The sequence below is a fragment of the Electrona antarctica genome (assembly GCF_951216825.1).
Source record: "Electrona antarctica genome assembly, chromosome: 6".
NCBI lineage: Eukaryota > Metazoa > Chordata > Actinopteri > Myctophiformes > Myctophidae > Electrona > Electrona antarctica.
In genome coordinates, this window is record NC_136811.1 from 49,610,781 (window position 1) to 49,635,969 (window position 25,189).

The 25,189-nt window shown below is 41.4% G+C and overlaps 1 long non-coding RNA gene across 1 annotated transcript in view; it reads left to right on the forward strand.

The window, feature by feature from the left end:
* The window catches only part of LOC306924775, a 69,796-nt gene that overhangs the window by 25,754 nt on the left and 18,853 nt on the right, over positions 1-25,189 (forward strand). Inside the window, exon 2 of the long non-coding RNA XR_013790210.1 lies at positions 20,282-20,333. This is a non-coding gene — a long non-coding RNA (uncharacterized lncRNA). The remainder of the gene's footprint in view (positions 1-20,281; positions 20,334-25,189) is intronic.

Consider the following 25,189-nt stretch of genomic DNA (forward strand, 5'->3'; position numbering starts at 1 on the left):
TTACTAGGCTGAGGAATTTATCCCACCCTTTTCTCATTGACCTGTTATAGCTCCACCAACAGGTTGATTTTTGCAAAACACATTTTTGGAACAAAATGCCTCAAATCATCCAATTGCCATCAAAGGCAAACATGTTTATATTACTCCTAAACATTTTGCCAAACATCTCACACAGTCCTATCCTGCTGGTGGAGACCTGTGCCCAGAAGGGCACTTTTTCTAGTTATTATTATTTTTTGTGGTGGTGTCATTTAAAAATAACCACAATTTGAATTAAACTATTGTATGAATTCAGGTTATTAATGCATTTAGCTACTGATCTAACAATACATTTAGATTGAAGGTGTATTTAGTACCACATTAGAATCGGGTCTTGAAACCAGCTCAAAACAAACAGATCAGATGTGTGTTCTCATCGGGCCTGACAATTAAGGACCCAGCCCTACGGGGCCGACCCGGGGCTCGGTCCAGCCCGGTCCGAACAATTACCATGCTTTGTGTGTGTGTGTGTGTGTGCGCGCGCGATATATATAGCTCTGTTAAAGTTTCAAGACTTATATTTCAATAGCTAAAAGCATTGTGTCTAGAATACAATGGGGAAAAACGCACTTGCGAACACACAAAGAAATCTGTTTGAAATGGAAACAATCTGGGAAAATAATGTAGTTTTTAGGTCCAATACCAATATGTGTGTATTGTTACTGCATGGTGATATCTCTCATAGCTGACATGTTTAACAATAGGTGCCTGTCTGGAGCTGAACGCAGGCCTGAGTAATCCTGAATTATGGGTTGAGCCTTCTAAGTGACTGTCTCCAGATGTGACTTATTCTCTTTCCCGCGAGAGCAATATTATTATGCTGATGAGAGTTTTATCCTAATGGAAAAACCATTAGGGTAAATATGCAAATAAAGTGCTCCATTCTTTCAACTCTGTTTGTGGCCCAAGGGTTAGATAATGAGCTTTTATGTTTCCACGGAATGACAATTACCCCACAGAAGCTGGGGGATGGCCATGGAAGAAGGTAAAGGCTGCCATAAAGTTAACGGCCAGAAACCTACAGTACGTACTGTACAATACTGCCTACTTCACCAAAAATACAGCCTACTGCCTTTATATTTTTTTAAACAAAAATGAAAATACTATTTGTTTTAAAGATGTATCATATTTGTTTTGTTTGTAGTTTTACAAGATAAATGAAGCATATACTGGCCACCAATGTGTATTTATATGTTATGCTGTAATGTATGTTCCTCCATTGTTGTTCCAAGTTAGCGTCATTGTTGAAAACGTCCTCACATTGCGACTCGTCACCTCCTGCGTCCTAGATCAAACACTAAAGGCTCATACATAGTCTGGATTTTCGGTAGTGAGGTGACCACCGAACTACAACATGACGTCACGAGCCGCGGTGAAGAGCAAACCACCGCCACCGCCCCAGCCCTTCTCTCTGTTTTTACTCACCACCGCTCAACGTTATTTCAGCTCTGGTGGTCAGCTCGCCACCGGAGCGGTGGTCACCTCACCACCGAAGATCCAGACTATGAATGAGCCTTAAGAGAATCTGTCCAGACAAGTTTCTGTCTGTTATATCCCCCTGGCAGATGCCCATGTGAACCTCTTCTCTTTTCCACATTCTTTATCTTTTCTGGGGGGGAATATTGCACACAGCGCATGGCAATGCAACACACTGTGAGCTTTTAGATCAGTTATTTTCAGTGCCTGACATGATGACCACGTTGGAGTATAGGCTTAACACGGAAGCTACATGTTGCATTACAGTATAGAGCGTCGCAGTCCCGCCCCCTACCATGGACCAGGAAATGAAACCCAATGCATTTTCCCCATAGACATTTCTTAAAGTATTTATTTAAAGACGGTTACGCCGCGGACAAAGCCAACTCGAGTCGTGACAACTCATGACAACACAAACAATATTTTGGACCAAACAAATAATTACAAAGAAGAAAAACAAAAAAAAAAAGTGTTGTAACCTGACGTTTTTTCCTTCTTTCTAATTATTTGTTCGGCCCAAATTTTTTTGTTTGTTGTCATGATTTGTCACGACTCGAGTTGGCTTTGTCCATGGCGTAAACGTCTTTAAATAAATACTTTCTGAAATGTCTATGAGGAAAATGAACGGAGAATCATTTCCTGGGCCCTGGTAGGGGGCGGGACTGCAACGCTCTATAGTGTATCAATATAAGTATGATTCATCAAATTAGTTGTTAGTATTGTGATGTCATCCGATGGGGTAATTGGCATACAGTATAAACTACCAGTAAGACGCCCTGGGGGCGAGAAGCTGAAACAACAGAGCTTCTTAATACGGCACAGTTCAGAAGCAGGATTTAACTATTAATCTGGTGTCCATGAGGTTAGATGTAGAGTTGCTGGCTGGCTGCAGATCTAGGTGATGATCCAGTCTTCTCATTTTATGGCTCTCCAGGATTTGATGAGGTCAGAGTTGATCTTCATATATGGAGATCCAGGTGATGATAGTCAGCTAGGGCTGCACGATTTTGCCTGAAAAAAAAAACCTCGATTTTTTTCTCTGAAACCTCGATTTCGGTTTCGATTTCGATTTTTTTTCAGTAAAAGAAATACATTGTCTCAAAATGTTTTTATTTTTTTTAAATGCAAACAAATGTGAATTTTCCTATTGGAATAAAGTCCAAACCTTAAAAGGATCCCTGTCTACAAGACAAATATGCCTTAAAACATTACACTTGCCCTCTATGAATACAAATACATTTCATAAATAGAGAATCTTTCAAGCAATATTTAAATACTTTTTATTAGCATGTGCATTCCATACATTCCCTGGGGCTGGACCACACATGGACTGGACATGTCATATGACATCCTCAACTTGCGACAGGAGCTGTTCCTATTGAGTGAAAGATAAACAGTGTACACTACCCAACTTTATTTTATGAAAGAAATACAAATATTTAAGGTGTTTTTATTTTTAGTTATAGAGGGCAAGTATAGTGTTTTAAGGCATATTTGTCTGGCCAGGGATCCTTTTAAACAAAGAAAGATAAATCCCCTTTGGGATTAAACAAGTGAAAACGTTTACAATATGTCCAAATTAATTCTTAAAAAATAGCCTATTTAATGTTTAGGTGCCCACACCCTTTTGCAATGTGAAATGCAACTGAATCTGTCTCGTCATATGGGCCATGTGAAAAATAATGATGCCACATCTCTTTTCAACTTGTGACAGCTGATGCTTGTACTGTGAAGGCAAAAGTTTCTGAACGTCTCATCCTCCATTTTTACGCATGCTGAAAATAGCCGATCTACTAGCTCACAGCGTGTTGCGGAGGCGACGCGTCGTGAGCTTGCAGATCAGCTATTTTTTAGCACGCTGATGCAACAGGTCGTACGGCGAAACATAAGACAGGCTTCCCCTTTGTTTTTAGCCGAGGCGACGTACACAGTCAACACAGAGTCAGACACACATGGCTATTGGCTCCTCGATGCAAAATAAACAGTGTACACTACCCAACTTTACGATAATAAGGGACAGTAGGTCGGGACACGCTATTGATATTAAAGCTTCATGTTCTCCAGCACCCACTCGCTGCTTAGCTCTGATCCATAGCCCTAATGCTAGGGTAGAATTAGCATTAGGGCTATGGACCAGAGCTACTCGCCTTGTCCATTCTACTCCAGGCGCTGGAACAAGCCACTCGTGCTGCCGTCTCCCACAGGGACCGACTCTCCACTATGTCGGAACTAAAACCTGTCCCCGTAAAAAGTCGGTGCCTGTGAGAGACGGCAACAACACGAGCGTCCCAACCTGCTCCAGCACCCGGAAAACAAATACAAGCACAGCGATGTGTGCAAAGCGCGTGTGCATCCCCTTTTTACAACTTTTACAACGCTGAGTAATTTGCTCCACATCTAAAACGGAGAAGCCGAACCATTTCCAGACGACAGACATTGTCTTGCCTATTTTAGCAACTAAATCCTCGTTCCTATCGCTCCCCGTGGCAGACATGCTAATGCTGCTTTCAGGTTTTCTCTCTGCGCGGCAGTGAGAGGAGGAAGTAACTACGGTAGCCCGGCAGCCTGCAGGCGAGTGCGAGAGACATTTACCGTAAATGCCCTAGTTAAAGGGAAAAACGATTTTCGATTTTCTTTTTTTGTCATCGTCCAAATCCAAAAATCGCGATTTCGATTAAAATTCGATTAATCGTGCAGCCCTATAGTCAGCTCAGCAACTGTACAAAGATGCCCAGAACATCGGGATGAACCTGTGTAGTTTATGGCTGCTCCAACAGTGGTGGCAAAATTCAACTCTGGAGAGAAACGGAATGTCAAAAAAATACACCAACGCGTGACTGAGACCAAAGCCATAGAGTAATGGTTGAGACGAGGCAGTGAAAGGTCCTGAAAGATGCATAACGTCAGTCTTACCCAATACCCAATCTTTCTGCTGTATGAACACAACTTTATACCTATGAGGTATAAAGTATATACTTTATACCTATGAGGTATGACCTATGTTGCCTGGACCATGGGACCCGTCTCTGAATGTGTCTATATGGGCTTAATATTGATGACATCAGGGATGCGTGTCACCTGTGAGGCGTGACTGACGGACTGACTGACCGGAGATGCAGGTCTTCATAGTAAACTGTGACCTACGGTCGCAATGAAACAAAAGGCAAGTATATTGATGCGGTCCTATTCAATGTTTCTCAGACTGTGCCAAAAGCACCTAAACGTGGCTTCAACGTTGACATCAGTGACCATGAAATGGATGTAAACAGAACAGTGTAATTTGTGAGCTCGCATTCACCTGGTCTGGAACAGTAGTGGACAAGATACTCAACCCCAGTGCTTGAGTTGCAGTAAAGTGTAGTCCTGCTCAAATAATGACTCAACTGCAAGAGAAACTTGCTCTGTCAAATTTGTAGTTGAGTTGAAGTACTGTAATGCTTGATCCATTTTCCACAAGATAATTTTCAACAAAAGAAGTTTTCAAATTTCAACTTTAGTCTAATCAGCCAATCTGCCCACAACCCACAACATGATGTTAGTCAAAAGTATGATATTTGTCTTTGAAATTAAGTGGAGAGATTGTCATATGTATCCATCCATGTATACACAAAGTAAATGTACTGTTACTGTCCATCAATGGAGAGCACTCAGTATTATTTTTGTTCTGAGAACAGTGTAATTATTCAATCTGCCGGCAGCACAGTCTACTACAATCACTTGTTCACTAGAGCAGTGCTTCTGAAACTGTTTCACGTCAAGCAGTGTTAATTTTGACATTTTTGATTTAGTTTAGTCATAGTCTTTGGAATAAAATGTAATTTGGTTTTTTGTCATATTTTAGTCATCTGAAATGTTTTAGTTTCAGTCTAGTTTTAGTCTCAATGTACAGTTGATTTTGTTGACAAGTTAACAATGTATTTTGGCAGGCCTTAATGGCTGATTTTACACTTGGTTGCATGTTGAAAATAGCAGATCTTGTAGATCTTCTATTTTCAGAGCACAACACCCGAGACCAACAAAATTACTTCTACTGGATTTCTTCTCCACTAGTCCCTCCATAACATCTAGTTTTTATTTGTTTACAAAATTATCAATATATTTTGTCTTAGTTTTAGTCATCATAGCATTTTTATTTAGTTATCGTCAGTAAAAAAAAATTGTTTTAGTCGACAAAATTAACACTGATGTATTTGTCCGCATGAAATTGACAATAAAGCTGATTCTGATTCAGCCCATCTGATAATATTTTGTGCCAGGAACAAATATACCAGCCTGGTAAACCATTCCGGTCACGCAAATTCACATGATTTACGTATCTTCTGCAGACCAGTCTGACCCCAAGCACTGACCAAACAGTGGAACAGACAATCAGCGTCTGCGCTCAGGGCCCTGTGATTGACAGATCACAATGACAGATTGAGGTTTTTGTTTCTGCAAAACGCCCACACAGCGACTGGGGACAGACTCAAGAACGGGTCTGAATAACATCAAGATCTATGTTAAAATGTTTTAGTCTATACTGGAATCCCCCAATCCCCATTTTCTTCAACTGCTTTTTATGCAAAGCCAGGGTTTCCTGCAATGCCATGTTCACGTCACAAGTCTTATCTATTAAATGAGAAATAGGGAGCAACGGTTTCATTACAGCTTCAATGAAGCTAACATGGTGCGTTTATCACCAGAGAGCAGGGTTTCATTACAGCTTCAATGAACCTAACATGACGCGTTTATCACCAGAGAGCAGGGTTTCATTACAGCTTCAATGAAGCTAACATGGTGCGTTTATCACCAGAGAGCAGGGTTTCATTACAGCTTCAATGAAGCTAACATGGTGCGTTTATCACCAGAGAGCAGGGTTTCATTACAGCTTCAATGAACCTAACATGGTGCGTTTATCACCAGAGAGCAGGGTTTCATTACAGCTTCAATGAACCTAACATGGCGCGTTTATCACCAGAGAGCAGGGTTTCATTACAGCTTCAATGAACCTAACATGGTGCGTTTATCACCAGAGAGCAGGGTTTCATTACAGCTTCAATGAAGCTAACATGGTGCGTTTATCACCAGAGAGCAGGGTTTCATTACAGCTTCAATGAACCTAACATGGCGCGTTTATCACCAGAGAGCAGGGTTTCATTACAGCTTCAATGAACCTAACATGGCGCGTTTATCACCAGAGAGCAGGGTTTCATTACAGCTTCAATGAAGCTAACATGGTGCGTTTATCACCAGAGAGCAGGGTTTCATTACAGCTTCAATGAAGCTAACATGGTGCGTTTATCACCAGAGAGCAGGGTTTCATTACAGCTTCAATGAACCTAACATGGCGCGTTTATCACCAGAGAGCAGGGTTTCATTACAGCTTCAATGAAGCTAACATGGCGCGTTTATCACCAGAGAGCAGGGTTTCATTACAGCTTCAATGAAGCTAACATGGCGCGTTTATCACCAGAGAGCAGGGTTTCATTACAGCTTCAATGAAGCTAACATGGTGCGTTTATCACCAGAGAGCAGGGTTTCATTACAGCTTCAATGAACCTAACATGGCGCGTTTATCACCAGAGAGCAGGGTTTCATTACAGCTTCAATGAACCTAACATGGTGCGTTTATCACCAGAGAGCAGGGTTTCATTACAGCTTCAATGAACCTAACATGGCGCGTTTATCACCAGAGAGCAGGGTTTCATTACAGCTTCAATGAACCTAACATGGCGCGTTTATCACCAGAGAGCAGGGTTTCATTACAGCTTCAATGAAGCTAACATGGTGCGTTTATCACCAGAGAGCAGGGTTTCATTACAGCTTCAATGAAGCTAAAATGTTGTGTTTATCGCTGGCCATATGTGTGAGGAAACATAAAGAGACTGAGGAAAAAGACAGGCTCTTATTTATTTTTAGTGTTATAATTTTGTCACGTTGCTAGATACTCCAGTGTACTATACAGCCTGTCAGACATTCCGAAATGTGCATAAAACCTACTCTAAATGCTGTTTACTAATTGGATTATAACCCACTGGAAAATGTAGGTTGCTGTTGAAGGTGTTAGAGATGTTTCCCTTTTCTCCCCCAGTAGGGCTAAATTACTTTTCTTGGCATCAATCAGGCTTGCAAATTAATTGTTATTCCCTCAAAACATTAAGCTCCTATTTCAAAGCTGCCTCAGAAATCAGAGCCAAGAATTATTAAAAGCTTTCCAACATTGAAATCACATACGGGTGATGGCAAGTATGTAATCCAACTAAAATCCGCTGTGCACACTGCGTGGATTAGAAGACGTAGAAGGAGGGGAAAAAACCTGCACGTGACAATAAAGTTGAGAGATAGGATGCAAGATACGTTACTCTCTATTTCTCTGTGTGTGTGTGTGCGTGTGCGTGTGCGTGTGCGTGTGCGTGTGCGTGTGTGTGTGTGTGTGTGTGTGAGATTTTGAAAACACGACCAATGACAAAAAACTCCCATATCTGCTGGGCGAAGTACAACAATGTGCAAACACAGCAGCAAGATTCGTGAGTTGCTGTGATAGGAGAAGGATATCAAACGGAACACAACCACCCTAAAGACTAATCATTGTGTATATTCCTGCACTATACCTGCATCCAGTGATCTTGGTACATAGAAATTTATCTATTGAAGATTCTGACTTTCAAATGTACATATTTTTTGTTTTGATTGTATTGCTGTACTGTTGTATTGTGCTTTCTGCTTTGGCAATGTAAACATATGTTTTCTCATGCCAATAAAGCGTGTGTGTGTGTGTGTGTGTGTGTGTGTGTGTGTGTGTGTGCGTGTGCGTGTGCGTGCGTGCGTGCGTGCGCGCGCACAATAAGCTACTCTTCCTGTACTTCCAGGCCTCTTCCGACTTCCTTCACAGGTGTTACAGTTTTTTCACAATTGTTAACACACAAAAATCTAAAACTTGGCACAATTTGCACAACCTTCACTTCATGTACCTAATCGCTTTTTTTTGGGGGGCGGCGGTGGATCAGGGTTAGAGTGCCTGGATGGTAACCGCAAGGTTGCCAGTTCGAACCCGGGCTCCCCCAGAGTTACTGTCGAAGTGTCCTTGAGCAAGACACTGAACCCCTAATTGCTCCCGATGTGCTAGTTGGTGCCTTGCATGGTTTCCGCTGCCATCGGTGTATGAATGTGTGGTTGAATGTAATGCACAATCTCTGTAAAGCGCCTTGGATAAAGGCGCTATATAAATGCACCATTTACCATTTATTTTACCATTTCTTCAAAATTGTGTATGTGCATACACTGTAGAAGGAGTGAGGGAGAAGGAAAGGAGAGTGGGCAGGGAGATGAAGATGCACTATAGGAAGATAAGTATCAAGTATCAGGAGAGAAAGAGGGAGGAAGGTACTGAAGAGAGACAGTGGGTGACTGCGAGAGGGAGCTGATATTTGCATATGTGAGAGAGAACATAGTCGGAATTAAGTTTTATCTATTCAAATAATTAAACATACTGCATATGGGGTGTAGATTGTGGACATTATGGGTATTGGGGACCCTAGGAAGTCACCCTAAAAGACTACCTCTATAACCTTGAGACCTTGAAGAACTCGTAAATTTAGAGGTAATTTCAAGTAAAGTATCTTAAAGGTACTGTATCGTAAACGTTTTCTGCTAAATTGGTCATTCATCAGTATGAGTGGGCACTTACATGGGTTACAGAAGACCCTGCATGGCTTCACCTTCAAACTGTACAGACAAACCTTACAACCTGTAATAAAGCCCAGCTGTCTTTCTAAAAGTGAGACGGAGCGCTCCTGTATAGACCGTACATCAGAGCGCTAACTGCCTCTATAATAAAGATATAAACCTGGGTTGAAGCTGAAGCTTCTCCAATGTGTTGACATTGTGCGCACAACTGAAAGCTATTTATTTGATGACATGCATTCCAATTATGTAGAAAATAACATAGGATTTGCTTGCAATTGCATAACTTCGCTAATGAGGTTGTGAATGCAGGTGCATGCATTTGGCTGGACCGCAACCGCAGAGCCAGCCGTATAAAAACAAGAATGTCTCTTAACTGACTTCACTTTGAATCTGACAAGTACAAACCTATCACACGAAAAGACGTATACGGTTGAGCCAGGTACTGTTGACCTAATCCTGTTTTGTTTGTATGAGGCTGCGGCACCATTTAGATCTGGAAAGCCTATACGTTGTCATCCTTCTACCTAATTAAAAAGGGGTGCAAAGGAGTATGCCCGTTTATCCATTCGTCTTCTTATACCCAAACCACTCTGTTTGCACAAATCTCTCCATGCACAAATACTAATGCACATGCCATCGGAAAAAACACGCACTGCATTGCATGCTTCCAACTTGCATATTCACCCTACATTTTGCATTTGTTTGCTATACTATGTTATTACGCAACATTTCACCAGAAGTGGTTTTTACACACACACACACACACTCACTCACTCACACTCATACACATACACATACACATACACATACACATACACATACACATACACATACACATACACATACACATACACACACACGTGGACGATTGGGCACCTGGACACCTGGATGAGTAAGCACCTGGACAACTGGCCACTTGAATGACTGGGCACCTGGGCAAGTGGGTACCTAGACGAGTGGGCACCTGGTCAACTGGCCACTTGAATGACTGGGCACCTGGGCAAGTGGGTACCTAGACGAGTGGGCACCTGCAGTCAACTGGCCACCTAGGGACAACTGAGTATGTGGACAAGTTGGCACGTGGACAAGTGGCCACCAGGACGAGTGGCCACAGTTAGATCAGTGAGGGCAGCAATGTGGCCTGATATCTAGATGTGAGAACCTCTAGACCCTTTAAATCCAGAAAAGCATACGTGTCATTTTAGTTGGTACTGTATATCGTTGTCGTGCAGAAACCTCTTGCAGTATCTCCACATTCTCACTTTGATGGGTTTTTTCGTAAATTAATGCCCTACTTTGATCATACTACAGCGTCACACAATAACATAAAAGTAGCAGATCCGCAAGCTCGAAACTACGTTTTGAGATTGTAGATCTGTTACTTTTGCTATATTTTTTTTAATTGAATCCTGTAACTACAGAGACGATATAGCAACATGACCTTTTTTAATATATTTTTTCTTAGGATTTAGTTGACGTCTTTAGAATCAATCTCGGGTCTCTTGTGTGTAAACAGAAATCCAGTTTGAACCAGTTTGCATTCATGGAAATGTTTCTCACTGCATTGATTCAGGGCGAGGCATTCAGTTCAATTTGTTGGGACTAGCTGGAGATCACGGCCAGGCGTGCATGCAGCCGGGGGGAGCGTTGGACGGAAGGTCCACACATGGCACACATACAATATTAATTCTGTCTTAGCGAGTGACAGAGTACATGGAAAAATACAGCCGTCACTCCCTTGACAGGACTTTGAATAACAGCCCTCTGGGATTTAAATACAGGTCACTGGTGAAGTATAACGTAGTAGTAGAGTGCAGTGCTTAAAACAGAAATATGAAGGGCACTGAGATTCAAATAAAAATATATAGTATAGTAGCCACTCTCACTGAGCTTCGGCAACAGACTTGAGTTCTCGGTTATGTATAACGTGATTGATCAGAAATGGTTCCAGAGACCACTGAGTCGGTATTTGTCAACATAAGCATTCTCACTTTGGCCAGATTCCATAGAACAAAAACTGCATATATACTGTACAGTGGGGAATGTTACACATACAGCCTATGGCTGTTGTGTGTGACTTTGAGAACTATAATGCATTTTTTTGTTGGATTCAGATTAACAAAAAATAAGTAAAGAAGAAAAAAACTCCCTGAAGGAGAAAAATATTCCAATATCCAAACGGCTCCATCTGGTTTCTGGCTGTTGGACTATGCAGTAAGTGGGCAAAGCAGTATTCCACACTTTAAACTGCTATACGCCCCACTAACCCGACAGATGGTTTCAAAGGTCACAGCATTAACGATAATTTGTTTAGGGTTTAGCTCATATTGTACATATTGTAAACCTGCACAAGCAAGAGCAGTGTGTGTGTGCAATTCATATATTAGTTAATAGGCCTACAGTATATGGTCACATCATTTTTCATTACGTACTATATACTCATAATGCCAAAGGGACCTTGAAAAGGTGATTCGCGTGCATTAGAAGGACAGCATGAATGAGTTTTAGCTATCATGACATAAAGGGTTGATTAATAATCTTTAGTAATTATATAATTGTCTTTTTCTTTTTTTTAACCGCTATTACATATACCTTATGAATAAGATTCATTTATTTGCAGTGAAAATGTGAACATTTAAATACAAATTAAATTTCTGTTTGCAAACCAAAACTGCACAAATTAGTTAAATGTTATACAAAGCTACTGAAATATACAAAAAAAAACAGGAACGCGCCCATGGGGCCGGGCCGGTTCCGGTGAGCCGCCCCGCGTTGAGAAATGACAGAGTTACCGTGTGGGGGTCCCTCTACTCAGTAGAGTCTACTGTACCCTCTACTGTACTGTACTGTCACTGTACTGTACTGGCACACCCGAAATCATCATATATACAGTTAATATGTGCGTGTGTGTTTGTGTGTGTGTTAGGTTGTGCACAGGTGGTGAGAAACAACCATGCTATTTTCATGCTCATACCCTGCAGGCAGCCAGCCACCCACCCACCCACACACATACTGTAGCTCCGTAAGGGAGTGGTTGCACCACTCAAAAAAATGACAGGTACCGATATTCAACAATGTACTGTACCAAGGCCAAAATGAGCCATATCCTTGTCATAACCAACCTCTAGCAATGGCTAGGTACTGTAGATGTTTCCAAGAAGATTTTATAACATGGGCTTAAAGGGGCATTACACTAATTTTCAACATTTTACTATGTCATTACTATACCTTAGAGCTGTTGTGTGGAAATAATAAAAAAGTCCCTCCATTCTGTGTTTCCTAGAACTGTAAGTATGGGAAAAAAATCATTAACATGGTGAAACACATCTTGATGACATCATCAAGATGTGAAGTTTTTTCCAGATCTCCAGTTCTAGGAAACACCGAATGGGGGGACTTTTTATTATTTCCACAGCTCTAAGGTGGAATGCCCCTTTAAGTGGTCAAGGCAACATGGTGTCTCAATGTTTTCAGCCACATTCCCCAGAGTCAGTACAAACACATGCAGCCTAATGTCTTGCTAACTTAGCCACCAAAGGGAAAATGTGCTTGGTTGTGAAATAGTAAAGCTCCTTTAAGTGGTTTATTTTTCCTGCATGTTGTGTCGTTCAGTACAGGCCTAGCAATTTAGGTTAGCTACTTTTTTCTTGCATATCTTATCCATCATCTTTGAGTTCTGCTACAGCTCTGCCCTGTCACTGTTGCCTCCTTACTCTCTCATCTCTGTCATCTCGCTTAAAAGCTAGCCCTTAGTATCATTCACTATACCACTCACTGCATCCCTGATGTGGCCCCTGAATTTCGGATCAGAAAGCTGCCATATTCAGGAGCTCTTGAAATGGAGTTGCACTGCACTTTTAATCAAGAGAAGACAGCACATTTTTGTCTTGATGTTTTCTGTGTATGTGGGTGTCCTTGGGGTCTGGGGATAAGAGTTTTCCGTTTAGAAGTAGAAAACAAGGTCATGTACTTTTCCCCTGAGAGAACATCAGTAAAATCTGCCCCTATGGTTTCGGTGCTGCATTGATGGATTCAGACGTGTCATTCCAAGTCGGGTTGAAGTGGCACTCATGTTTTCTGTCATTGGTCAGGACGTGTTAGGGCAGGGAGTACCCTCTGCATGGACTGGCACAGAAAATCGGCCCAAAAGATGGCCCAAAGACTCCACAACGTATGACTTTTTTTCTTGGTATAACTCATTGTGTAGAGAAATCCTGCAGGAAATACTGTATAACATTTGTTTTTGCTTTTGTTCGTTACACTAAAATCACAATAATAACATTTACATTCATGGTTTCGATTTCAAAACATTTTATAAAGCAGCTAGAGAGAATTGATCGTCACTGCTCCGTACGTACGTCTGTAATCCACCTACTTCAAATTAGACACACGTTCCACACCCCCACAGGGAGTGCAGTGCCCGGTGTTGAGTCCGTCGGATTCCAGCTCTAGTGAGCGTAAATGATAAATAAAAGTAAAAGTAAAAATATATTTTTTTAAATAAATACAGCTGTTTTCAAATTGTGCGTGTGTGTGTGTAAATGGTAAATGGTGCATTTATATAGCGCCTTTATCCAAGTCGCTTTACATAGATTGTGCATTACATTCACCCATTCACACATTCATACACGATTGCGGCGGAAGCCATGCAAGGTACCAACCAGCACATCGGGAGCAATTTGGGGTTCAGTGTCTTGCCCAAGGACACTTCGACATGTAGACAGGAGGAGCCGGGATTTGAACTACCGACCCATGGATCATTGGACGACCTGCTCTACCTCTTGAGCCACAGTCGTGTTGGAGGAAGTTGGCGTGTCAGTCTGTAGCATTCTCAGGTCACTTCTGTATCCACCTCAGGTTGAAAGTGTTGACCAGCCTCCTACGCAGTCCCAAGCCGTGTGAGCTGTAGGCCTACAGCCTACAGTGTGAGCTGTAGGCCTATGCTGTAGGCCTACAGCCTACAGCCTACAGTGTGAGCTGTAGGCCTATGCTGTAGGCCTACAGCCTACAGCCTACAGTGTGAGCTGTAGGCCTATGCTGTAGGCCTACAGCCTACAGTGTGAGCTGTAGGCCTATGCTGTAGGCCTACAGCCTACAGTGTGAGCTGTAGGCCTATGCTGTAGGCCTACAGCCTACAGTCTGAGCTGTAGGCCTACAGCCTACAGTGTGAGCTGTAGGCCTATGCTGTAGGCCTACAGCCTACAGTGTGAGCTGTAGGCCTATGCTCCTTCTCACTTGCTATGGCATCTGTGACAGCCAAAGACTGTGGCCAAAGCCATTTATCCATGGCCAGTCGAATTTGCATACACTGCAACAACAATGTCACACAACCACTATCCGTGGTCACGCAGGACATTTTCTCATCTCTAATGCTCAGTCTGCCAAAGCAGCATTATTATGAAGAAAGGTTGAAATGGGCTGAAGTGGTTCTTTAAACTCATGTGTGGAGCTAAGCTGGGTCATATTTCAGCTTGACCACATGCATCTCTGTAGTGGATGGATGAAAGTCATTTGAATGGTTGAGAATGTCATCCTTCACTTGGTAGTAAGCAGAGTAATCTAGTAAGAGAGTGGTGACATGCTTTGATCTCGCCGCAAAGCGGGTGCCTATGGGCGATAGTTCCAAACATTGCTCCTATGGCTGGAACTATTCCATTGAGATAGAATGAGCACTTCCGCATTCCATTGTTACAATGAGAGTCAACAGGAGTGTCATTACTCTCTTTTATACTCTGGTAGTAAGTAAACTGTACATTTTATTTATTTAGCACTCACAGGGAAAACTGACAAAGTGCTTTACATACAGAAAATAAAAACAAAATCGGATCTCAAGACCTGAGGAAGAGCATTCTACAGTGTGGGCGCTGCGACCTGAGAGGCTCTATCACCTTTTGTTCTCTAATATTCGTGTTAGACAGTTAGCAGAGCCTGTTCAGCAGACCTTAAGGGTAGTATATTAGGGTAGGATAGTAGTGTAAGTTGGGGATTGCAGTTTAGGAGATTGATGTCTTTTTCCTGATGATTTTATTTCTTGTCAAACTTTGCAGCATTTATTTAATTTCTTTCAACCGTATTGACTGGCTGTAATTCTTTGGCTATACACCATGTTGCTCTGTTAACGTGCGCCATCTGGTACTGTCACATTTTATATTTAGATACTTGTCCCAAGTTGTCCGAAAGCTCCAGCAACAGCCAACTGCAGAAATGGAACTGTGATGGACTGCCTTTCCAAGTTCTCTGAATTTTAAGTGGGTGGTGGTGGATCCGTAGATATACAGTATATAAATATTTTTAGGTTTGGTGGTCTTATAGCCCTTTTGACCGCTACCGTTTTACAGAAAACCTGGAAAATTCACCTTCCCACAAGTTATTCTCATGCACTTTTCATTGGGCTTTAAACTGAAATGGGCCCACAGCGGTGCTGTGGTGTTTGGCTTTGCAACTGAATATTGATAGATATCTGCTTGTCGAAATGTGGTCAGTGGAATATTGAAAGTTAAGTGTCTCGAGAGGAACACTTGGTAGTATAGCAGGAGAAGGGCATCATTAAACGACGAGCCAGTCAGTACTGCTCCTGGTAAACGGCAAACGCACATACCACTTAAGGCTATACGACGTATACGTCCTTCCCACTTCTGGTCAGGGATCACAAGTCTGCACGTAATCTCCGTCGCCTTCCTATAGCTGTCTCATTCTCTCTTTTCATTGTTTATCAAAGTAAAGCACACATGCTGAATAATAATCATAAAAAAGAGAAGAAAAACTATAGCGCCGGTAAAACCTAAACACTGTGGGAAATGACATGGAAGTAATAATGGTGGAAATATTATTAAAATATTATTAATATTAACCCATTTTGACCTGAGATCAGATTCTAAAAATGTCTTCTACATCCTGACAGTTTTCTGAAAAAGCTGTTTCTATGTCAGTCGTTCTTCGATTTTTCAAAAATAGCAGACCTACAAGCTCGTAGCGCGCCACTCGGTGGCGCGCTATGAGCTTGTAGATCTGCTATTTTTCAATAGCTAAAGCATAACATAATGCTAACACCAAAAGGGGTTCCCGCCCAAAATGGGTTAATATCATATATTTGTTTCATCCATCCGTTTTCATACAGATGAAAGAAATAATGATTATGTAAAAATGATTGTGGTCAGGCGATTTATATAATAATTGTGACAGGCGTAGAGAGTGAGACACAGGTTGTTTATTGTTTTACCTCTGCACTGCATTGGCCTCTAACCCATTTTGGGCGGGAACCCCTTTTGGTGTTTTAAACATTATGTTATAATTTAGCTATTGAAAAATAGCAGATCTACAAGCTCATAGCGCGCCACCGAGTGGCGCGCTACGAGCTTGTAGGTCTGCTATTTTTGAAAAATCGTGAAAATATTTATTTCAGAAAACTGGAGGATTTAGAAGATTTTTTTTAAATTTCGAGGTCAGGCCTAAACGGGCTAAAGTAGCTTTTCATCAAAGCTCTTTGTCAGTTACCGTGGTTACCAATTTTCTCTGCACCTTTTTGTTGTAAATCTTCCACTGAAATGCAAAGATCATATTTTGTTGTTGGTGCTGCAAAAATTGTTCTATGCCCACTGGAACATGTGTTAACCCATTTTGACCTGAGATCAGATTCTAAAAATGTCTTCTACATCCTGACAGTTTTCTGAAAAAGCTATGTTTCAGTCAGTCGTTCTTCGATTTTTCAAAAATAGCAGACCTACAAGCTCGTAGCGCGCCACTCGGTGGCGCGCTATGAGCTTGTAGATCTGCTATTTTTCAATAGCTAAAGCATAACATAATGCTAACACCAAAAGGCGTTCCCGCCCAAAATGTGTTAAAGGTTAAGATGTGATTTTGTCAATATCCATTTATTTATGCCCCACTTTATCTTAATTGGTAATAAACACAGTGAACAGCGAAAAACAACAAAGATATAACCCAGCAGATTTTGCAGTAGGTGTAGATACAGTATATGCTTCTATGTAATAAAGCAAACTGCTAATAATGTTAATTCATTATGAATTCTGAATGAGAGAGAGAGAGAGAACAGATATGGCAACACTGGACATTTCTTCAGCTAAACTGACCATTAAAAGTGAAGCTTTTGTTCCGTTTAACATGGTGGACACAACACAGTAATACAATATAGGCTATAAATTATATGAAATTCAATTATACTAGAACGGTGTACTTTCTTCTTGCATATATATATTTTTATTGCAATCAATCCAGACAGATAATGCATGCGGCAGGCAGGGGTTTTCATACATACTGTGGGTAAAGTATCTCAACGACATGCCCACAGATAGAAGGCGGTAGAGGCTGCGAGCGGTGGGAGCGTGCGGCGTGGAGTAGGGAGACTGTGGATGTCTAACGCCATGCGAGCTGTGGGAGCGTGCGGCGTGGAGTAGGGAGACTGTGGATGTCTAACGCCATCTCAGGGGAACAGCGGGGGGGGCCTCTAGTTCAGGGGAACAGTGTGAGGCATCAGTAGTCATATCGCATCACTGTGTTCCAACTGCAATTTTCAGCCACTGAGCGCTGGAGGAGTGCAGACAGTGCAACGCAAGAGGGAGAATTACAGTAACGGCGGAGGCGCCTGTCTAATGGCATGCCTTTTTGACGGCATGCAGCAGGCTAGGACTGGAGACGATGATGAATAAGAAATGTTTTTTTTTTGAGAGGCTGATGATACAATAAGCTCATAATCACATTTCTTTTTTTGCCAGCAATGCATGGCAAGTATTACTGGAGACCTGGAAAATGAGATTCATTGTTTTATGGTGTAAAATAATTGATGCTATGGTATGAAGCTCGGCAGAAAGCACACACAGGTAGTCGATACGAGATCACAGACTTGTTTCATCACAAACACACGGGTGATTAAAACGGTACACTAGCAGGTCTGAGGTCTTGAAGATGGATATTAGAGACATGAGGGGAAGACAAGTCCAATGTTGCCTTTGAGATGGATTCCTTCTCCAGGTTTCCCCAATATCTTGATTGTCATTTAACACTTTGTCAGTTGAATATTGACATTATTTACACACAACAAAAGGAAAAGTATAGGATTCAAACCACAACATGGGACTTGTGGACATGGATTTAATGAATTATCATATATATTTAGGAGAAAAACAAGTTTCCCTTTAGTTTAATTTAGATATGCAATAGATTCTATTGCATATCTAAATAAAACGGAAAGATAAAAGGGAAACATGTCGGTGAGAATGACATCAAGGCCTGGGCCATGGCTCAGTGGTCCAGGCACCTTGGCTGGTAATCCAGTCTGGCAGTGTGCCGCGGGTTCGACTCCCGATCCCGACTGCCTTTACTGCATGTCTTCCCCCCATCTCTCTACCCATGTCCTGTCAGCCTACTGTCTGTCCCTCCATAAAAAATATACATAAAAAAAAAGAAAAGGCAAAAGCCAAAAAAAATAAAAAATAGAATGACATCAAATCAAACTGGGGGTGTTGTGATTATGTGATCATACTCTACAGTTTAACATTGTTTTGAAACCTTGTAGTCTAATCTTGTATGGGGTCCCTAGCACTAAATACTTTCAGATGGGGGTCTTGGCTTGACATGAAAATGCTTGAGAACCACTGATTTAAACAGCATTAGGAAGCAAGCCCAATAAGCAACTAGGTCTACAGAAGGACCTATATACAACACACTAGAAATTATTGTGGTAATAATGTAAGCAAGTGTTCGTTCGTTCATTCTTTTTTTTTTTTTTTTTTTGTCATACATCTTTTCTTTTTTTCCATGATGATGACAAAAAACAAAGACAGAACAAAAGCAAAAAACAAAGGGGTGAAAGTAGGCAAAAACGGGCATTAATGCCAAATGTTTTTTTCCCTGATTACGGGATGTTAACGGACATCTGTGGACATTTACCGAGAAAACAATTTACTGAAGATTTGTGGACATTTGTGGACATCTACATGGAATCTACTCCCCATGCTCAACAAAGACACAGCATGGGGTCTGATCCTTGCACATTGACCCTTTGTTTAAAGAAGGGCAGGGGGAGGGCCCCCCTCCCCCTACCCAGCCATGCACAGCCATGCACAGCCAATGCATTTCCTTCTCAGTTTGGCCAATCAGGTTATCATGCTTTTGACTTTGAAATCTTAACTGCCAGCCAGCCGGATGAAAATCAGTTGACTCAGACTGACTTGAATGAAGGTAAGCTAAGCTTCTAGCCTAGATCATGTATTTCTAAATTGTTGCGAACGCAGTGAGCATTTACTATGAGACCCAGCAGATCACGTCTGTGTGTGTGTGTGTCTGTGTGTCACGCTGTAACACCACCCGCCCACCACCAGAGGGCGCAGCTGTATCACACACAAAAACACACACATGCACGCACACACGCACGCACGCACGCACGCACGCACGCACGCACGCACGCACACACACACACACACACAAAAAACTTAACTTAAAAAAAAACTTAACTTAAAAAAAAAACTTAAAAAGGAAAAACGCACACACAAAAAACTTAACTTAAAAAAAAACTTAACTTAAAAAATAACTTAACTTAAAAAAAAACGTAAAAAGGAAAAACGCACACACAAAAAACTTAACTTAAAAAAAAACTTAACTTAAAAAAAAACTTAACTTAAAAAAAAAACTTAAAAAGGAAAAACGCACACACACAAAACTTAACTTAAAAAAAAACTTAACTTAAAAAAAAACTTAAAAAGGAAAAACGCACACACAAAAAATTTAACTTAAAAAAAAACTTAACTTAAAAAAAAACGCACACATACACACACTAAAAAAAACTTGAAAAAACATTTAATTTAAAAAAACTTAAGTACGTAATTTATTCTAATTGTTGTTATTGCAATTTACGAGCTGCGTTCGCTTCCCGCGTTTGCTCGTCTTACTTGTTAGTAGGATACAATTTTGTGCTTGTTTTGTTTGTTTGTTTTTCCAAAGTAACTGATTATACAACTTGCATTTATCAATTACATGTCTGAGTTGTCTGATTATTCGGTTTTTTTAAAGAAAAAAAATGCTCTCTACATGTATTAAGTTTATTTAAGCCCTTCTAGAAATCAACTATGCTTCTTCTCTTCAACAGTTTGTTCTTCACATCATTTTGCACTTATGACGGGTTCCAGAGGTTTTAACAGGTAAGTTAGCAGACAAGGAAAACAAACACACACACACACACACACACACACACACACACACACACACACACACACACACACACACACACACACACACACACACACACACACACACACACACACGTGAGTTAAGAGACAATGGGATGCCAGGAAATGCTACTTCTAACTCCTCTTCTAACTTATCCTAGTATCAACTCTCTCCCCGACATAGATGGTGTCATTATAACAGGTAAGAAAATATATAGACTTTTGTTTATTTTTCCCCCCCCATAAGTGTCCTGTGTATTTAATTCATAAAGGCATTGCCCAAGAGGTGTGACTAGGAAGCAGCCACAGCAGGGGGCCTTGCATATTTAAGTTGGTACAATTTGGACCTCTACATACCGGTAGATTTGCTGATTACAGGCTGGTAAACAACCGTAATCACCCGTAAATTTACTGGATTTACATGGCCTCTACATGTAGTATATCTGCCCGTAATCCTTGTTTTTTGCGCAGTGGGTACAGTACAAGTTCCATCTTTGTTGTTCTTAATACTGAACTAAACTGATAAAGCATTGTATCTTTTTCTAGTTTTTCTGGTATTTACTTAACTTTTCTGCACTAAAGAGCCAATTAACAAAGGTGTTTTGTTTGTCAACTTAACTGTATCTATTGTGCATTCAGCATACTGTGTTAAGCATGCATGTTTTGTTTCCTAGCTTCTTTCTGTGCATGCATGGTCTAGTGCCCTTTCACTCAAGGACTCTTGTCTTGTGGCTACATAATGTGGCATCATCCTCGCGCTGTATTTACATGCTTTTTGATGTCTACACCACTCTGTACTTTCTTTGATCTGACTTCATTCTGCACACATCTCGAATGGAAAATAACTTTTAATGCGATGCATTACTCCTTTCTAGTTATTGTCTCACTCTCGGTGTAATTGTTTCATCTAGCTGTGTCGACAGTGCGGACCTACTCCGATTATGAGCCCCATTGATCTGCGGTAGGAGGGAGATGATATGCAGCACTGCTCATGTAATTCACCTTGTAATATGGGAGATGATTTACACACTGACGATAATGCTGCTCCAAACTCCGCAGCCATGGGGATCGTCCTTATCTCATTAAGTATGATAGACGCCAAACCCAGCATACAATTGGAGCCAGGTTAAGTAAGAATGCATCATAATGCATCATCAGGCCGAAGAGTGTGTGTGTGTGTGTGTGTGTGTGTGTGTGTGTGTGTGTGTGTGTGTGTGTGTGTGTGTGTGTGTGTGTGTGTGTGTGTGTGTGTGTGTGTGTGTGTGTGTGTGTGTGTGTGTGTGTGTGTGTGTGTGTGTGTGTGTGTGTGTGTGTGTGTGTGTGGGGGGGGGGGGGTGTGTACAAATCCAGATTCCAGCTGCGCATTTCTAGCATTGACATATCACAATACAAATCAAATAAACAAACAGTGCTTGTAGATTAATTATTTTCAGTGCACGAGGCCTATGTACACTTCCCGTATAATAGCATGCAGCACCAGCGTAGTAAGAAAGAACAGATCTGCAAGCTCACCGAGGGGGGCGTGGTCCCACCGTAACGCCACATCAATGCATTTTCATGATAAATGCTGAAATTGTCAAAAGATGAAAAAGCACGTCTTCACTTCTTGACTATAGGGCCACCATTGCAGATAAAAGGCCACATAAAGGTGAAAAATATGTTGGAGCTAAAGAAACAGAAAAAGTCCACATTCACTGGAACATATCCACCTACGTTCGCTGTCAGCGTTAATTCTAAGATGAGGATGCTGGAGGATTTGATTCGCATCACTTGACCCATCCTTCTGGATCAAAGTGAAGAAGGAATTGCCCTTTGCTAGTGGTGTTGCTTGCATGTTATTTACTTGAGCGTGTCAAAGCTTATTCTTCATCAGTAGCCTACCGATAACAAACTCTCACTACTGTACATCTCGGAAAAAACAGAATCGATTATGTTTGTGTCCACACATGCACTCAGTAAAGTAAATGTAGATGTTTTCAAGGTCAGAGTTGACGACATAGTAATCTCCAGCAAAGAGGAGATTTACATATCTTGGCTGTATTCTTGACAACAAACTGAAACGAACAAATCAAAAAGTGCTCTCAAGACACTAGCTGGAGCCCTAATTCAGCCCTACTTTGACTATGATTGCACCTCTTGGTTCGCAAACATCTCTATTTCACTAAAGACCAAGCTACAAACCTCCCAAAACAAACGAATTCGACTACTCCTCGGTCTGGGGCCCATGACCCATCTTTTTGTAACCCATCCCATTTTGATAGTCTAGGATGGCTCCGGGTAGAAAACAGAGTTAAGCAATTGCAATTGGGACTGACATTTAAAATTGTAAATGCAGCTTTGCCCTCTATGCTCTCTGTACCTGCATTCCTGACAAACTACCTAAAAAACCTTCCCACAGCCACAATACAAGAGGAAGCGAGAACAACAATCTGGTACCACCCACTTTCAAAACAAACATGGGCAAATTCTCCTTCTACAGCATTGCCACCCAAGTGTGGAATGCCCTGACTCCCTCTACACTACCACCCAAGTGTGGAATGCCCTGACTCCCTCTACACTACCACCCAAGTGTGGAATGCCCTGACTCCCTCTACACTACCACCCAAGTGTGGAATGCCCTGACTCCCTCTACACTACCACCCAAGTGTGGAATGCCCTGACTCCCTCTACACTACCACCCAAGTGTGGAATGCCCTGACTCCCTCTACACTACCACCCAAGTGTGGAATGCCCTGACTCCCTCTACACTACCACCCAAGTGTGGAATGCCCTGACTCCCTCTACACTACCACCCAAGTGTGGAATGCCCTGACTCCCTCTACACTACCACCCAAGTGTGGAATGCCCTGACTCCCTCTACACTACCACCCAAGTGTGGAATGCCCTGACTCCCTCTACACTACCACCCAAGTGTGGAATGCCCTGACTCCCTCTACACTACCACCCAAGTGTGGAATGCCCTGACTCCCTCCCTGTGTGGAATGCCCTGACTCCCTCCCTCAAAAAATACTAATCCCTGGGATCCTTTGAAACAGGCCTGAAGATCCACCTTTCAGCATGCCAAAGGAAGAAGAAATAATTAGCCCCCTTAGTCTAGTGACTACTCCCACCTTCTTATAACCCCCTTCTTTGTTCCCCAACCTGTACTGTATTTTTACCTTTATGATTATTGAATTTTGTTATTTTTCATGTCATGATTATGAATTGAATACCCAGGAGCTGAATGGAAACAAGACCGCAAGGACTGTTTTTTTCGGTGAATCCATTGGAATCGTGGATTTGTCATTTTATTTTGAGTATTTTTGGAGTTTTCAAGCTTGCAGACAAGCCTGACACCACAGAATCTAAAAAATAAAAGCTCTATAGCATCAAAAACAGACAGAACGAAAATAATAAAGACTCCACTCTAAAGAGTCTATGGAAAGCAATACACTTTGTCATGGATTTGACATTGTTATTAGCTTTGTAATTGTATACATTGGTAAAGTTATTTTTTCTTTCTATTTTCTTAAAAGATGAAGTTTTTAGATAATGTGAGATGAGACTGTGAAAGCTTGTGTGAAAACATTTAATCAGATCCTGTAGTCTGTTTAACAAGGACAGAATCTTACCAAATAGGATTAAATGCAATCTGAGCAATCTGACTGCATTACACAAAACAAACCCCATCTACCACAACCTCACAGGATTAATTGGGTTAAATAATGACTCCAAACTGCACTACGAGAGTCACACAATGTGACCGCAGGACAGTATCGAGTCTATCGACTAGCAGGGGGAGTATTTAATTATGCTAAGCAAGGGAAATCAAATTCATCATTCCAGAATTCTAAGTGATTAATTCAATTCATTTGTTGCCCCTGTAAATTAGATGCATGAGTGACTGCTGGAAGGAATATTAAGATAATTATGAAATGAGCTTCTTCCATTCCATTTTACTGCTGTGTTGTTCTAGAATGTATTGAAGATTGGAGAGCTACAGTACAATATCCCTTTGTCTCCAGTGTACCACACCAACAGCGGTTGGAGAGCTACAGTACAATATCCCTTTGTCTCCAGTGCACCACACCAACAGCGGTTGGAGAGCTACAGTACAATATCCCTTTGTCTCCAGTGTACCACACCAACAGCGGTTGCACAATCCCTTTGTCTCCAGTGTACCACACCAACAGTGGTTGCACAATCACCTACTTGGCAATCCAGTCCCGTTCCTCCACAGAATAATGCTCTGCTACTGTATGTACAATGAAAACCCCTCCTACGGTAACTGTAGTAGCAAACGCTATCATGTCTTAATGATGACCTGAAGTGGTATTTTGTTAATTTTCACGTTGTGATGTATTTCCTAGTGAAACGACACAGTTTTCACCATTGGTGAAATTTGTGGGTGTTGTGAAACTTTTTCCAGTCAATAATTACATCAAATTGAACTTTTGTTTTATTGAAAAGGTTACACAATATAGCTTTAACTACATTTTGATACCAATACTTTTACTCAAGTACATATTGAATTCCGGACTTTTACTTGTAACAGAGTACTGTATACATAGAGCACCGAAGTCTGACGTCACTGTCAGTAGAGGGCGTCAGTCCACAGGTTCATGTATTTTTTTATTTGCATTGCGATTTTAGGTCGCTTCATATAAGAACTGTGTTTGAAAAATAAACCGACCACCCCGGCCTTTCTGTCAGGGGAGTGGCTGTGCGTCGTTAATGATGTCCATCATATTTGATACAGCCAGTTTCTGGAGAAAATGGAATTAATGTGGCCGCAAAAGCCTTGAAACTACATATGAAGGCAATGTCGCTGCTAATATACGTCACGCCCA